The sequence below is a fragment of the Arctopsyche grandis genome, chromosome 1 (genome assembly GCF_051622035.1).
Source record: "Arctopsyche grandis isolate Sample6627 chromosome 1, ASM5162203v2, whole genome shotgun sequence".
In the NCBI taxonomy this organism is placed as follows: Eukaryota; Metazoa; Arthropoda; class Insecta; order Trichoptera; family Hydropsychidae; genus Arctopsyche; species Arctopsyche grandis.
In genome coordinates, this window is record NC_135355.1 from 16,350,630 (window position 1) to 16,369,283 (window position 18,654).

Genomic DNA, 18,654 nt, shown 5'->3' on the forward strand with positions numbered 1-18,654 from the left:
GAAAATTTATATTTATATTCTTTATTTATTGACAAAGAGCTGAAAAGGTTTTCGTCAGAATTCGTAAACCAGAAGTAGTACTTTTTTTAAAACAAAATTTAATTATTTTATTTTGACGTTTAAAATTATTTTTATTTTCTTGATATTTAATGTGAATAATAATGATAGTGATTTTAAGTCATAAAAAAAATGTGAGCAAAATCCGACAACCGGAAGTAGAACTTTTGTCTTGTGCAAATTTCCATACATTTACGCTCAATTTGTATCGAAAATGCTCTTATAACCGGTATTTGTGAACGTATGTTTAATTATACTGTTCAACAAATCACGACTTTTTTTTGGTTCAGAGACGAGATATGACTTTTCTTATAGATTTATGCCCAGTAAACACGAATCTGGTAATAAAAAATGTTGATTGGCTCGAGATTCGGTGATTTTTCTATATCTTAGTGTTGTTCGGTCGATGTCTCAAAATCTGTCAATTCCCAGTTCAAAATGAATATTGGAACCTATAGTCGGGTATTTTATCTTTCATTTGTAGTACTTTTCAGCTTTCAAATCTCTCTAATTAGTCGTCCAGTTCAAATCAAAAGTCTAAAGTACGTATTTTCAATTGGGATTTTTTCCCACTGTTAATAATATTTTATAATGAGTATTTTCTATTGAAATATGTTTATTTGAATAATATTCTGGCTATACTATTTTTTTTTTTCGTTTAAAAGGGTTAATTAATTGGAAGTGTGCTGAATTTGAAATCGGAAAAATTGCGAGCTAAAAGCTAAAATCTGAATTGAATGAATAGGGATAATATATAAAATTTTCTATATAAGAGAATTAAATAAAATTCCAATTAGAAAAATCATATTTCGACTATTCTTGTGGATGAATAACAAAAATTCTGTTGATAACTGGCTTACCTCGATAAAATAAACGAGTTCGCCAATGCTTGGCATCATGTTTAACCGCCAGTTAGAATAACAGTTAGATCAAAATCGATTAATTAACCGCTCGAACTTTTGAGTTATTTAACTTCAATTCGTGGACGATTCGATTTTTACCATACACATCACTGCAGTGTCAATATTTTGATACGTAACACTTTCCGTTCCAAACTGTCAAATATTCACATAGAACTGAAACTGAACCGAAAACCAAAAACCCGTTTTTTTACTTGAACCGGAACGGAAAAAATAACGGTTCAAAGCCCTGCATAGAAAATATTTGAATTAATTAATTAACATACAAACATATTTGATTTAATTATTTGAGATACGAAAATTTTTATACTTATATTTATTTAATTTTAATTAAGCTTAAATTAATATTTGTAAGACGGAACACCGGCCTTCGAGAAAATATATTAAATTTGCTTTGGAGTTTTAAATTTACATATATTTAATTTGAAGAGGAAGTCAACCGTTCGCATTTCAAACGTAAAGGTCTTTTAGTCAAGATATTTTACCGTTGACTAAAAAAAGCCAAAAATAAAATGGTTAATTTTGTGATTGCCGCCAGTTTGGGTGTCTATGTGCACCTCGATCCTTAGATAAAAGTTCAATCAGATTTCTTTATTTTCCGTTGAGGCTTCTCGTTGACTTTTAAATCACCCTACTACACATTTAAGAGTCAATAGACTTGCATAGATAGCAACGAAGCTCATTTATTCCTTTACAGCTTTGTTCACAAACGGAATACAAAATAGGTTTCTTGTTGTAGCCGTTGCACTTCTCACCGTAGTATTATAACGTATTAAAAATTGTGAATCCCAAATGTGAATCGCTACCAGGAAAGAAAAAAACTGTAAAAACAAAATATTTTTAATATTTTCGTCATTTATTTTGGCTAAGAAAACACTCGTTGGGACCAGTGGCGTACAAAATATTGAAATAAAAATTAAATATCGAAAATTAAATTAAATATCAAAATTAAAATTATATTTATTAGATTGAAATTAAATATCGAAAGTTAAAATAGAACATACACAATTTAAATAAATTTTCGAGATTGAGCTAAAATTAGATCATCAACAATCATATAGAGTTAGTCGTCGACTTACAACGGTTCGACTTACGATGATGTGCATTTACGACCAAAAAAAAAAACAACGATTCTCCGAAAATTATTGTTTATAAGTCACTATTCAAATCATATGCCGCCATCACCTACATATGTACAGCTGTTATTTTAGAAAATGGTGTACTGGCGAGATTTAGTACGTATGATATCATGTCTACAGTAGCCGTCATATGTGTGTGTTAACTTTCGATATTTAATTTTAATATAATAATTATAATTTTGATTTTGATATTTAATATAAATTTTTAGTTTAATTTTCGATATTTAATTTTCATTTCAATATTTTGTACGCCACTGGGCCCAACGAACGTTTTATTAACCAAAAAAAATGCTAACGCCAACGAAAGTATGGCAGCCATCGCCGAATCCCCTCCCTTGCCTTCATTGGACCGGTATGTACCCAGCATGAGATGCAGCAAGTGGGCATAGGTTCATACTTTTTTATATGACTCATTTTATTTTGCGATAATCGTAAATAATAAATTTATTTTGCGATAATTCTATAAAAAATAGGACTGGTTACATGTTTTCAGTATCTGCGATTATTTGGTCGTATATACAAGTCATACTTAAAACTGTATGTTCTATTTTTTTCAGCTAAGTGATCGCGCGACAGAAAATCGCTAGTGCGCGCCGGGCCATAGGGAATCATACGGGTCTACGTTACGAGCCAGAATGTTAAATTACAGAAAATACAAATATCGGAAGGCTTGGATCGAAAATCGAAAGATCTTAAGTCGAAAGATAAAAAAAGGGTGCATGGTAAACGGTACATACTCACTTAATTTGCGCGAGCAGGATACAACAGGAACAAGAGGAACATGCTTTTCCTCCCGTATTCTGCACGCGCACATTAATACGGGAGGAAAAGCCTGTTCCTCTTGTTCCTGTTGTATCCTGCTCGCGCAAATTAAGTGAGTATGCACCGTTTACTATACACCATTTTTTTTGACCTTTCGACTTAAGATCTTTCGATTTTCGATCTTTGCCTTCCGATATTTGCGTTTTCTGTAATTTAGCATTCTGGCTCGTCACGGAGACCGGTACGTACGTATGTACATATGTATACCTATATTTTATTGATTATATTGAAAATGGGAAAATTTGGCAATACAAAAGACAAATAATTTCATTGACATGTGAGAGGTTTCAAGGTTAGCGGTTCAGTGAACGACCACCGTCAATCACCGTTCCCCGTCTGCGTCTTGGATACCCGTGCTTTCCTTCACACTCCATATATCAACCGTAGCAAACCGTAGCACCTTATCAATTTTGATCGATACCTCATTATGGACTCCGCAGTGCTATGACCGGATTATAGTCGTAGGGTCACTCCTCCTGTATACATATGTACATACATATTTATGTATGTACATCTATGTAATAGAAAACTGTATACATATGTACGTTTCCTCAACATTGATCCGATAGGATGTGAGCAAAGTCGTAGGGGTCGAGTTGAGTCGAGTTCTATTGCATGTACACCAATTAGATTACCACGAAGCAATATTTTTGTATATATTATTAATATGTAGCTAATAATCACAATCAATAGAAAAAATATCTGACTATTTATTCCAACAATCACTTTTAGCACAATACTAAATTTTAAGTTGAAGACTGCAAAAGCCAAAAATCTGTCGCTTTTTATTTAGCACTTGGATCTCATTAACGAGAAGGCAACAATCACTGTAATATTCAAATTTAATTGCTCAAACTTAGTAATAATAAATTTAAAAAAAATTATTTATGTTTTTTAGTGTTACAGAATATTATTTTTAAATACAATTTTATTTAATTATTATTTACAAATTAATTTAATTATTATAATTTAATTAATAAATATTTTCATTATAATATTTATTCAATTATAGTTTTGGACCATAGTGGCATAACAAGAAGAACCTAATGCGTCACAATAGCCTAAATTTGAAAAAGAGATGAACACAATCATCACAAAATTCATCACATTGATACAAGAATAATATTTGATTTTTTTGGAGAAGAGCACACATGTTTAAAATATCCCCAAACTACAGAGACACGCACACAATTTTTTTCTAGATCATGAAAACGTCATCAGTAATCGATTCTGAGTTCGAATCAGTGAAAATTTCGAGTTTGGATTTTCGCATGATCATAAAACTTCATGTATTGTCACTACGTACATATGTACATAGATAAAGTAAAAACAAATGAATATTCAAATAAATTTAAATAAAATAAAACTATTCAAATAAATTTAAATAAAATAAAACTATTCAAATAAATTTAATAAAATGTTTACTATTAGATTAGCCATATTTAAGCGGCTTATATTACAAATACCGAGCGAAGCCGGGTAAAACCACTAGTATATTATATTATACTAAACTTTTCTTTAATTTTGCATCCAAAGACAGTCTTCAACAATATTTCTCGACAACATTTAAAATTTTCAATAAAATTCAACAGTCGCTACATCGTTGACTTTCAAAGAGTCGGATAAGGTGACTTTCCAAAAACGAAAAATAACTATTGCTTCTGTGTCGTTCGAGCAAACGACCCGGGATATCCTAGTACGCAATACTAATAATTCTTCTCATTTTTGTATCCACTCGAGCAATAACACCGAACGCACCACAAAAAGCAATTGAGGGTTTTCCAGAGCCCAGGGGAGGCTTATCTCGACAACTGCGCTGGCAATTCGACGAGCGTAATGTTCAAAAGAAATTATTAACATAAATTCTTTGAAAGTTGCCTTCACATTTTCGCATACGTATAACGACAAAATGTTTCTTTTCAACTTCCAATGGAAATATCTCGTTTGTTTTCGAAATGTTTCATCGTACTTTTCGAACCAGCAGCGCTACCTCGCAACTATGTAAATCACGTGTATTTTAAATCATTTAAGTACTTGAGAGGCACTCCCATTAAAGTGAAAATCTCACAGCGTATTATATGAGATTCTCTCTAGTCTCCGAAGCGTGTAAAGTCACAAATTTAAATTTACTTTACACATTAAAAATTACTATGTACCTAACTCTACAGGGTTAGTGGCGTACATATGTAGTTTTAAATTTCGCAGAAGCAACTATAGAATAAAAAAATATCTAAAATTCGTACATTTTTAATTGACTAACAAAAAATAAACAAAACCAGTTGGAACAAATTTTAATTAAAACATCAAAAAGGTGACATTTTTCTCCTCTAAATTAGAATCATAAAAAATATTTCGCCGATTTTTCGGATCTTTTTGGTTTGTCTACTCGTTTTATTAAAACAGGAAATTTTGTATTATAATTAACCGTCATACTCGATATTTGACAACTCTCTCTTTATATGTATATATACGTATTACACTTTATCTTAAAGAATATTTCTCATAAAGCTTTTGCAAGGGTATCAAGTCACACGTCTCTCACAATAAGGTTCTATACTCCCACCGTAGTTTATTCCAAAGGACACATTGTGGCTCTGTGTTTATTTTACGTGTAGCACACCCTAAAGAAAAGCACAGCTCACAGTCAACACAAATGAGACGTTTACCTTTGGGCTTCCTATTGCTAATATTTGCGGCCAAATTTGACCTTAGCAAGTTAACACACTACAGTTTATTTGACGCACGGCGTGACTGGCAAAATAAACTATTCACATTTGATTTCTGTATCCTCGTCTTTTTTCCATATAATACATACATTCATTCATGTGAATACAACAATTTTGATAGGTTTTGTACGTATTTATTACACACAGAATTTATGGCAAATCTATAAGGCAAAAGTTTATTGTTGTTGATTTTTGCGTTAGTTTGTAGGAAGACATGAAAATATGTATACTATAATACTTAGATCTCGAGCGTGAGAATATTTTCCATCCACTTTTTTTATACTATCCATGTATGTAAGATTTAGAACGCGAAAACTTCAAATTTATGGATCGCTTCAGTGAAACAGTGGCGTTTCCACGTGTAATGAAACATATCTTCAAAATTTCCATTATTATAATATCTTACTTTTTAAAAAAATAAGCAATTTTATAGAATTTACTTTACCAAACAACTAATTTTACAAAATTATATAATATATTTACTCATAAAAAATATTTCGCTTATTATCTTCAAAATAATATGTACCTGTCTATGTATGTAAGTACATGTATTTTTTGATAAAAGGTTAAAATTAGTTGATACATTTATATAAACACATGTACCAGTGGCGTACCGTGACTTTTAAAACAAGGCACTAGGATGGACATAAAAATATGTTTTTAATTTTTGAATTATAATAATCTATCTTGAAGTGCCGAGTATAATATTTAATTATTTTGCTTGTAGTATTGTGCTTGTATGCTTGTATTAGTAGTAGCCTACTTTTCTTAATAACATATTTTTTGTCTTCAAAAATTAATCTTCTGAATAATTTGTCGAACATTCAATCGAGAATACAACATTCCAAGGACTCGTTATTTGTTTCCGCGCTCCACACTGATTTGTTCTGAGGGAATTGTATCACGAACCAAGTCCCTTGCCATATTTATATAGTTAAGAATGACGTTTGATAGACACAAATCAGAATATTTTTAAAAGAAATTTCATAAATGCTTGAAAAAGCGATTAAATTTAAAGATATTACGACGTGTTTGTATGGATATTACAATGTGTGGACCATGAGGAGAGTGGGAATGTACAGGAGCGGGGTGACACGCTATCATACAACTGTCAAAAATTATAATTTCACAAATAGGGGCCAGTGAAAATGTAATTGGATATGATTTCACTGAACTATACCCTGTTTATTTTACAGCCGTACCAAAAATATTATCTCTTTTATTTTGTTACACATAAAAATACCAAACAACAAATTTTTTGTGCATAAAATTAAATGCATTTTAATTTTTAAGAACATTTAAATTTTAATTCTCAATTATTTACACAAGTATATTATGTATATATTGTAATAAATATATACTTTATATGTACATATGTATATGTATACATAAATTGAAATAGAACGTGTCCCTGAATATATAACATTTCGTTGAAATAAAATTTCGACGTCTTGAAAGACGCTCAGACACTGACAAATTTGCATAAAAACAAATTTTAGCATAATCGCTGAATTGCTGAAGAAGCATTCAAGAAAATTTCGTGCATTTTATTTTAAATGTAAGCAATATAGTACACAAAATATATACATAAGTACATATATGTATGTATGTATGTACATATGTGCTATGTACATATGTAAATGAATACATTTTTCAATATCATTCAGTTTGAATTGAAAATGATATTTTATCGATATATTATTGGTGCCAAGTTTTCGCCTCACACTTAAGTTTGACAATTTTTTCGACAATATGGAATTTTTTAATTCTTTTACCATTTTTAAAGCTCCATATACGTATATATGTACACCGGAATCGTTAATAATTTTGAAACGAAAGCAAATAAAATTTTGAATACAGCGGTTTTACAGTTGTCTTCGACCTTACACATGAATTATTTAGTTTACTTTTAAAATTACTGTTTTAGTTCCGATTCCGATTAATTATTACTATTCATATTGTAAATTTATTTTAAATCATGTATCAATCCGAAAGCACCTGTTGAAATTTCAACGGGCATACAACTAGTAAACCATAAACATGGGGATTTCGATAAAACAAATTTTAGAATACCAGGAACATATGTTGTACGTAGACATAATATTATAAAATTTAATATCTAGTATGCAATTTCGTAAGAGACTTTATAATTTTCTAATATATACGCAATTTCAGAATAGGCTTTGTAAGATTTTATGTATCTAAGGTGTGGTTGGTTGTTGTTGGTTATGTTGGTAGCATCAGCGCTTCTCCTCTACCTACGATTGTCGCTGGTGACTTTAATGCAAAAGCTCCTGAATGGGGGTCTCCACACACGGATAGAAGAGGTATATTGCTTTCAGAGATGGCTTCACAGCTGCGACTACACGCTATAAACACCGGATCTAACACCTTCGTGCGCGGGAACAGTGCTTCGGTTATAGATGTTACATTTGTACACGAATCGCTACTGGGAAGAGTTGGACATTGGGAAGTTCTTGACACCCATTCTTACAGCGATCATCTATACATCAAATTTACAATAAAAAATTGCCAAAAGAAGACAAAAAATAAAGCACTCGAAGGGTGGGCAGTCAGGAAATTGGACGCACCAGCACTCGAAGGGGCCATAGCGCTCAAGAGAGAGACTGTTTTCAATGGTATATCTGGGAGAGGGGCTGAAGAAGTTACTCAATCGCTCAACGACCTTTTCCGCTTTGCTTGCAACGCCTCAATGCCCAAGCTTGGCAGCGGCGTGCGTCGACCCCCAGTGTACTGGTGGAATGACGGGATAGCAGAACTGCACAGCTTGTCATCGCAGGATGCAACGACATCCCGACTGCGACGAGCGACGTCAAGCGTATAAAGAGGCTAGAAAGGCTTTGCGCAACGCAATCAAGAGAAGCAAATCGCAGTGCTGGGAAGAGATGTGTAACTCTGTCAACGCCGATCCATGGGGTACACCTTATAAGATTGTGAGGAGGAAACTTCGGCGATCGATAGATGATCCTTACCTCAACAACCAATCAAATCTGGAGATGATAGTTGATGGACTCTTCTCGACCCGGGAAAATTTTGACGTCATCGTCAGGAGAAATATGGACAATGATGTAACCGAACAAATACCCATCTTTACTGACGAGGAACTAAACATGGCTGCCAGACGACTACAGACTAACAAAGCCCCAGGACCGGACTGCGTCCCAAATGCAATCATCAGACGGGTCGCTGACTCAGATCCTGCACTACTACTTGCAGTCTACAACTCTTGTCTGACAGAAGGGACGTTTCCTTCTTCTTGGAAGAGACAAAGATTGGTACTTATTCCGAAGGGAAACAAGGTCCAGAATAGCCCATCTGCATACAGGCCGCTTTGCATGCTGGACGGACTCGGCAAGCTTTTGGAGAGACTGATTCTCCAGCGGCTACAGAAGTACCTTGAGGATCCTACGAAGGGACTTTCGCCACACCAGTTTGGCTTCCACCCGGGGCGCTCGACAATTGAGGCAATACAATAAACAGGTCATTGACACTGTTAAGAAAGCATGGGAGGGAAGTGTCAAAGCAAGCGGGCATGTCGTGATGATTGCACTTGATATTAAGAATGCATTCAACTCAGCAAAATGGAACCTGATCCTTGAAGCGCTCCAAAGAATTGAGACACCAGCATACTTGGAGCGGATAATCAAAAGTTATCTTTCGGACAGACAGCTGGAATACAACTGTAATGGCATTCAACGACAGCGAACGATCACGGCAGGCGTTCCACAGGGCTCAGTACTTGGACCTGCACTGTGGAATGTCATGTATGATGGTCTTATACGTGTTCCATTTCGCCCAGAGGCGAAGATAATCGCCTTCGCCGATGATGTAGCATTGCTAGTTGCGGCGAAATCTGTAGAACTCTTGCGAGCTATTTGTGAAGACTCGATCGGAAAGATAAGGAGATGGCTGTCGGACGCTGGATTGGAATTAGCAGTTCAAAAGACTGAGGCCGTGTTCTTCACCAGACGAAGGAAGTTAATACCGCCGCAACTCTTCATCGACGGGCATGAGGTGAAATATAATAGATCGATCCGATACCTGGGAGTATGGATCGATGACAAACTTCGCTTCACTGTACATACAGAAAAGGCGGCGGCAAAAGCAGCAGGAGTTGCCGAAGACTTGGCCAGGTTGATGCCCAACATAGGAGGACCCAAAACAAACAGAAGAAAACTTTATAATGAAGTAGTCCACTCGGTTCTGTTGTACGGCGCTCCGATATGGGCGGATGCAATGATAACAGAAAAGGCGAGACTCAACATAGCAAGAGTTCAGCGAAGAAGTGCGCTAAGAGTTGCTGCTGCATATCGCACGGTATCCGAAGCAGCCATCCTCGCAATAACAGCCATACCACCCATCGATCTGCTCGCAGAAGAGCGGAAAGCGGTCTACAGAGGGGAGCAAAAAAATTACTCAAAAGAAAGAACTATGTCTTTGTGGCAGACTCGATGGGATGCGTCAACTAAGGGTCGGTGGACGCATCGACTCATCAGAGACCTGAGGGTTTGGAGCCGGAGAAAACATGGTGAACTGTGCTTTCACCTAACTCAGATTTTAACAGGACATGGCTGCTTCGGAAGCTATCTGCACAAGATAGGAAAAAGAGCAACACCAGGATGTCATCACTGCAGTGCAGAAAACGACGATGCTGAACACACTGCATTCGATTGTCCAGCATGGAACGCACATAGAACCAATCTAAAAAATGAACTCGGTGTTAACTCATTAACGACGACTAACATGATTCCTGCTATGCTTGAGAGTGCAGAGGCGTGGACAGCATGCACTACGTTTGCAGTATGCATCATGCGGGAGAAAGAAGAGGCAGAACGCGATCGAGAGAAAAAAAGTCGGACTTTGTAAAATGACGAGAGCCTAGATGGCTATTCTGGCTGCCACCCTTGAGCAATACTTAATTAGTAGCCGGGTGGTAGCTGAAGAGGAGGGGGGTTTTAGTGGGTAAAAATCCCACACTACCACCGGAATTAAACACGTCGGTGGTGTCTTCTAGAAGATTTCCCCCGCCGGAAAAAAAAAAAAAAAAAAAAAAGGTGTGGTTGGTAGAATTTGTGACTTGTTATCGAAAAAATACAATTTTCTATGACACCGATATCGATATCGATTTGGATCCTTTTCTGTTCAGATTTTGATTCCGATTCATGTTTCAGTTTCGGATTCCCGTTCCAGATTCCTTTTTCAGTTAGCGACGCTCGATCGTTTCTGAGGGCGGCAGCCTAGGGGCGGCAACCTCGATTACTGTTTTAGTTCCGATTACTGTTTCAGTTCCGGATCCCGATTATTTTTTCAGTTCCGCATCCCGATTATTGTTTTTGTTCCGATTCCGGATTCATTTCAGTTCTGGATACCGATTCCTATTTCATTTCCGGTTCCGGATTCCTTTTTGTTTCAGATACGGACTCCATTTTCAGTTCCGGATACCGATTTTAGTTTCAATTCCGATTCCCGATTCCCGATTTCTGTTTTAGTTCCGATTCTGATTAATTATTACTATACGTATTGTAAACTTTATTTCAAATCATGTATCAATTTGTTTCCGAAACCACCCGTTGAAATTTCAACGGGCACAACACTAGTGTACATATATTGTTGGAGCATCGACAGACTTTAAATCTGGTCGCTAATGCAAGCAGAGGTATATATCAAGCGAACCGCGGCCACCGCCAATAGCAGGTGGACCTGTGGAGGAGTCGTCCGCACGAAAGAGTTACGGGTTTCCGAGCAGTTAAAAGGTCAAGCAGTAAATTGCGGCGGTGATCTGGCAAGTGTGCAGAATAAGGACTGGAATATACCCCTTTCTCTATATATGTATATATATATCCGAGATCAGATGGCCAGCGCCATTATCAAACCGCCATTGTTCGGAGTCGAACGATCAATTGGACAACTGGCGAATGCCCTATATACATACATACCGATATTCATATGCTCCTACGCTTACATGTAAATGCTTTGAGCAACGGTGAGTTTCCACTTTATGTAGAATAATTTTGGAACACCTCAGATGTACCAAATGATTGGACCTAGGGTTTAATGTTGTTTTGAGCGCGTGTGAAGTAGCAACGCCCAAACCCAATTTTCCGTTATACCGAGTTTCATATACGGCATAGCAATAAAATTTCCTCCCGACTGAGTCCACTTAAAAATCCGATTCAATTTAAAGTTCACAATTTCTAGATTTGATCTGATCATACAAGCGGCATTGCGTTCAAAATAAAACTTTGTACATACATACGTACATACATATGTACATATATTCGTATCTTTTACGCATTATCTCCCAGCTAAATATCAAAAGCATGCAGTTCTTCTAATCTTATCGTAGGACTTATTAATATTTAACTATTATTTAAAATACATTTATTTCAAGATTTGAAAACATTTCTCCCTCGCATATATCCTATGCAAACTTAAGCGCACTGAATCTTTCATCTACTCATCTGATCGGTTTCACAAACATAATATTGAAAGTAATAGAAAGGAAGATTTCAAATTCATCAACGGCAATCATAAAATAAGTCTAAAATCATTTATTAACGGTTATATAACGTTTTCAATAATCCAATAATCTTTATTTTTTTTTTACATACATATTTTCACATACATATATAAAAATATACCAGGAAAGCTTAACAGGTAAACCCCAAATGAGCCTTCCTGGTCCACATAATTATTACATAGATACATGTAAATCTAAATATCTGACATCTATGGTCAGTATACATATATTACAAACATCGTATTAATACGATAAATAACGATGAATAACTTTCATGTAACAATACGAATTTTATATTCGATAAACAACCACAGAGACATCTATGGTGAGCAATATGGCGAAACCTAAGATATAACAATAACTTAAGGTTCGCACCAGAAAATTGGGAAGGAACCGCCAATTTTACAGGAATCATTTCAATGAAAATCAGAAAAATTGGCAAATTCTGATAAGAAACGATCGACCTAGACAAATCAAGGTCTGGCCAACAGCGAGACTTAGCGGGGAATCGAACTCGTAACATCAAGTACGAAATAATTCAACATTCACCACTAGACCACGCTGCTCATAACACAGTATAATACAGTACTGGAATTCTGATGATTTAAAATTCATATCCGAATTCGCAGAAACGTCATTGAGAGCATGTACACATGTATGTACATACTCGACCTTAAAATTCTCCAGTGTAGAACGCATTTAGCACCATTGTGGCAAAAATTTAATCGCGCAATGTAAAACGTAATTGCATGCAAATTCTTCGGGACCTTAATGAAAATTTTACAAAAGCAAATCTCGAGCCGGCCAATTTTCATCAGGTTTGCGCCATTGTTACACTGGCGAGGTTATAAATATAAATATGGAGATTAGTTTCATTGTTTTCGACGGAGCGGATTAAAACCGTACTCCCCTCAATTTCGTTTAATACGTCGGAATTTTCCTCAATAGAAATAGAACGGTGGCGGCCTTTTCAATTTGAAAACTGTTTCGAATGAAACTCTCTTATTACGAGACCGTCTTAACGATGACGTATCTCGAGATTGAGGACAACGTCACCTGAATGTAAATTACATCCTTGGAAATATTCTCATAGCAAAAGAAGACACATTTTGCAGGCAAATCCTCGAATTCGGTGCGTCTTCATTGTTTTCGAAAACGCTCAACTTTCATTCATTTCAAAGCTCTCAATTGACGCTGTGAAGTATTAAACCATTCCTTAGGAAAACCTCTAAACATGATTGAACAGTTAAAATTAAGCACTCTCACTCAGTAGCGTAGAAAAATAAACCATTTATATTTACTTTATCTATGTACGTAGTAACAATAGATGAAGTTTTGTGATCATGCGAAAATTCGAACTCGAGATTTTGACTGATTCGAACTCAGAATCGATTACTGATCACGTTTTAATGATCTAGAAAAAATGTGTGTGTGTCTGTATGTGTGTCTGTGTGTGTGTCTGTGTGTGTGTCTGTGTGTGTGTCTGTGTGTGTGTCTGTGTGTGTGTCTGTGTACTTTGGGGATTTTTTCAACACCGTTAGTCCTATCGAACCAAAACTTAGTATCGGTTCATGAAATTCTTATAGACACTACGTAAATTTTTTTCAAATTTTTAAGTTGACCGGAAATGGTACCTCCCCTTATAGGTGTCCTCTTTTTTTTAAGTTTTTGAATTCGATTTTCTCCCAAACTACTAACTGAATCGGACTGAATTTTTTTTGCATGTACTAGAAATAATAATTTTTATAATTTTATATTTTTTAAATATTTTTATCTGAACCGGAAGTAGTACTTTTACTCTAGAGAATCGAGGTTTTTTATGTTTTTCTCAAAAGCCTTTTGATTATTCGAACTGAAATTTCATATCGATCAGTTAAGGCTCAATACCAAGTTATGTATAAAATTTGGTAAGCGTCCGTCGACCGGAAGTGGCAGTTTACTCTTGTTCGATTTTTCTTCCACTATTTTTTTCGACCCCTTAAACATGTGTGGTCTTCACGAAAAAATGCAAGTATAATTCTTGTATCAATGTGATTAAAATAAAAAAAAATCACTAATTTTAATAAACCGGAAGTGGGATTTTTTCCCTTCCGGAAGCATCCGGAAGGAAGGTCAAAATGTTGTCGCCTGGATCCTGACCACACCCCTGAACGTATTAAGCTGAAAATTTATATTTATATTATTTATGTACTAACTTAGATTTGGTAACGTTTTGGTCAGAATTCGTATACCGGAAGTAGTATTTTTTTTAAAAACAATATTTCATTATTTTTTCATTATTTTATTTTGACCTTTTAAATTATTTTAAGCGTCTTGATATTTATTGTGTATAATAAAGATAGTGATTTTAAGTAAAAATAAAAAATAAAATCATCAAATTTAATGAACCGGAAGTGGGATTTTCTCCTATTAGAAAGGTCAAAAATGTTGTCGCCTGGATCCTGTCCACACCCCTGAACGTATTAAGCTGAAAATTTATATTTGTGTTGTTTATGTACTAACTTAGATTTGGTAACGTTTTGGTCAGAATTCGTAAACCGGAAGTAGTATTTTTTTTAAAAACAATATTTCATTATTTTTTCATTAATTTATTTTGACCTTTTAAATTATTTTAAGCGTCTTGATATTTATTGTGTATAATAAAGATAGTGATTTTAAGTAAAAATAAAAAATAAAATCACCAAATTTAATTAACCGGAAGAGAGATTTTCTCGTCTTAGAAAGGTCAAAAATGTTGTCGCCTGGATCCTGACCAAACCCCTAAACGTATTAAGCTGAAAATTTATAATTGTATTCTTTATGTATTAACTTAGATTTGGTAACATTTTGGTCAGAATTCGCAAACCGGAAGTAGTATTTTTTTTAAAAACAATATTTCATTATTTTTTCATTATTTTATTTTGACCTTTTAAATTATTTTAAGCGTCTTGATATTTATTGTGTATAATAAAGATAGTGGTTTTAAGTAAAATTAAAAAATTAAATCACCAAATTTAATGAACCGGAAGAGAGATTTTCTCGTCTTAGAAAGGTCAAAAATGTTGTCGCCTGGATCCTGTCCACACCCCTGAACGTATTAAGCTGAAAATTTATATTTGTGTTGTTTATGTACTAACTTAGATTTGGTAACGTTTTGGTCAGAATTCGTAAACCGGAAGTAGTATTTTTTTTAAAAACAATATTTCATTATTTTTTCATTAATTTATTTTGACCTTTTAAATTATTTTAAGCGTCTTGATATTTATTGTGTATAATAAAAATAGTGGTTTTAAGTAAAATTAAAAAATTAAATCACCAAATTTAATGAACCGGAAGAGAGATTTTCTCGTCTTAGAAAGGTCAAAAATGTTGTCGCCTGGATCCTGTCCACACCCCTGAACGTATTAAGCTGAAAATTTATATTTGTGTTTTTTATGTACTAACTTAGATTTGGTAACGTTTTGGTCAGAATTCGTAAACCGGAAGTAGTATTTTTTTTAAAAACAATATTTCATTATTTTTTCATTAATTTATTTTGACCTTTTAAATTATTTTAAGCGTCTTGATATTTATTGTGTATAATAAAGATAGTGATTTTAAGTAAAATTAAAAAATTAAATCACCAAATTTAATGAACCGGAAGTGGGATTTTCTCCTATTACAAAGGATAAAAATGTTGTCGCCTGGATCCTGTCCACACCCCTAAACGTATTGAGCTGAAAATTTATATTTGTATTCTTTATGTACTAACTTAGATTTGATAACGTTTTGGTCAGAATTTGTAAACCGGAAGTAGTATTTTTTTTTAAAACAATATTTCATTATTTTATTTTGACCTTTTATATTATTTTTATCCTCTTGATATTTAATGTGTATTATAATTATACTGATTTTAAATAATAAAAAAAATTTGAACAAAATCCGACAACCGAAAGTAGAACTTTTGTCTTGTGCAAGTATTTGCATATATTCGCGCTCAATTTGTATCGCTATCATAGTTATTAGTTCAATATTGAATTTTGTTTTGTAACCTTCTTATATTCCTCAAATACATAGATAAAGTCATGGGTTGGTCACACCCGAATTTTTTTTTTTGAGGTGGCATAGACAAAGTACCCAAGAGATTTGTTTGTATTTTATCAAACCTTTATTTGTAACAAATAAAATCAAACAGTAACAACTGAAAAATAATAAATGAAGAATAAATAAGAAGTCGCGAAAAATGATATTGAATGCAAATAATTTTTTTTTTTATTGATAAAGAATTATCTCCTGAAGAGCACACATATTTAAAGGGTAGGAAAATATGGTAGGAGAAAAAGAGTACAAGAATAAACTGCCAAGCATGGTTGATGGATCTTCACCAAATTTATTACGTTACCTAATATTAAGCTAAAGCTTATGGATATGAAATTTCAGAAACAATGTGCCGGAGGAAAAAATAAAAAAACCTCGATTCCCTAGAATAAAAGTACTTCATAATACCGATTGAGATAACAATATTAAAAAAAATTCGGGTGTGAATAACCCATGATTTTATCTATGTATTTGAGGAATATAAGAAGGTTACAAAACAAAATTCGATATTGAACTAACAACTATGATAGCGATACAAATTGAGCGCAAATGTATGGAGATCTGCAACAAGACAAAAGTTCTACTTCCGGTTGTCGGATTTTGTTCAATTTTTTTTATTATTTAAAATCAGTATAAATATTATACACATTAAATATTAAAAGGATAAAAATAATTTAAAAGGTCAAAATAAAATAATGAAATATTGTTTTAAAAAAAAATACTACTTCCGGTTTACAAATTCTGACCAAAACCTTAACAACTCTAAGTTAGTACATAAAAAATACAAATATAAATTTTTAGCTTAATACGTCGAGGGTTGTGGACAGGATCCAGGCGACAACATTTTTGACCTTTCTAAGAGAAGAAAATCCCACTCCCGGTTTATTAAATTTAGTAATTTTTTTTTATTTTCATCACATTAATAGAATAATTATACTTGAATTTTTTGGTGAAGATCACACATGTATAAGGGGTCGAAAAAAATAGTGGAAGAAAAATCTAACAAAAGTAAACTGCCACTTCCGGTTAAGGGATGCTTACCAAATTTTATATAAACTTGGTATTATGCTTAAACTTCTAGATATGAAATTTCAGTTCAATAAACTAAAAGGTTTCTGACAAAAACATAAAAAACCTTGATTCTCTATAGAGTAAAAGTACTACTTTCGGTTCAGATAAAAATATTTAAAAAATATAAGTTTATAAAGATTATTATTTATATTACATATAAAAAAGATTTAATCCTGTTTAGTTAGCGGTTTGGGAGATAATTGAATTCAAAAACTTAAAAAAAGAGGACACCTATAACGGGAGGTACCATTTCCGGTCAACTTAAAAATTTACGTCGTGTCGATAAAAATTTAAGTAACCGATACTAAGTTTCGATTCGATAGGACTAACGGTGTTCAAAAATTCCCCAAAATACATAGACACACACATTTTTTCTAGATCATGAAAACGTGATCAGTAATCGATTCGAATCAGTCAAAATCTCGAGTTCGAATTTTCGCATGATCACAAAACTTCATCTATTGTTACTACGTACATAGATAAAGAAAAAATTCGGTAACAAACGCAACTAATTTATGTCCCCTAAATGTACCTGATTTCACTGGCACCCAAGAATCCTGGGGTGAATTCAGAGGGATGCGGTGCATCCGCTCTAAAATCGCCAGACAAATTGAACGGCAGATTAACGGACGGCTGCTTTAATTGCAATTCTCGTCTTCTCGAATGATAGATTGCACATCAGATGACGGGTAACCTTTCGATGTGCACAGATGCAATTATTAAAATGGTAATTATTAAAATTGAGTTGGATCTTTCAGGCGAGTTTAATAAGGCAGAATTCGATAAGTTCCGAATAAGTTCAGTAATCGATTCTGATTCTGATCCTTTTTACTTCATCTATTGTTACTACGTACATAGATAAAGTAAAAAGGTTCGGCAAATCTTTAACAATGCATTTACAACATTTGAACAATGAACGGCGCGCTCTGGGTCCGGGCTTTATTAATGAGGTGTATGGTAAGGGGTGCGGTGCGTGGTGGCGACAATAAATTCAATTTTTTGCGAAGAGTGGGGGTGGATCAGATGATCCAACGTTGTCATAAGCTATAGCACTGATCTATCTACATTAATAATACGAATTCAAATTTTATCTATTGATTATTTTCCTAATAAGTATATCAATATGTGCAAACTAGGGTTTGCAAAATATTACTTTGAAGTTTTGTACCCGAATATCCTGTATTTGAATGTTTGAGTTTGGCGTATTTTTCAATAAACATGTTGAAACATACAAATGGTGCTCGGGATATCGAAAACAATTTTTTTTTATTCAAAATTTACTCATTAAAAAATAATACCAAAAGTACCGATAATACCACTAT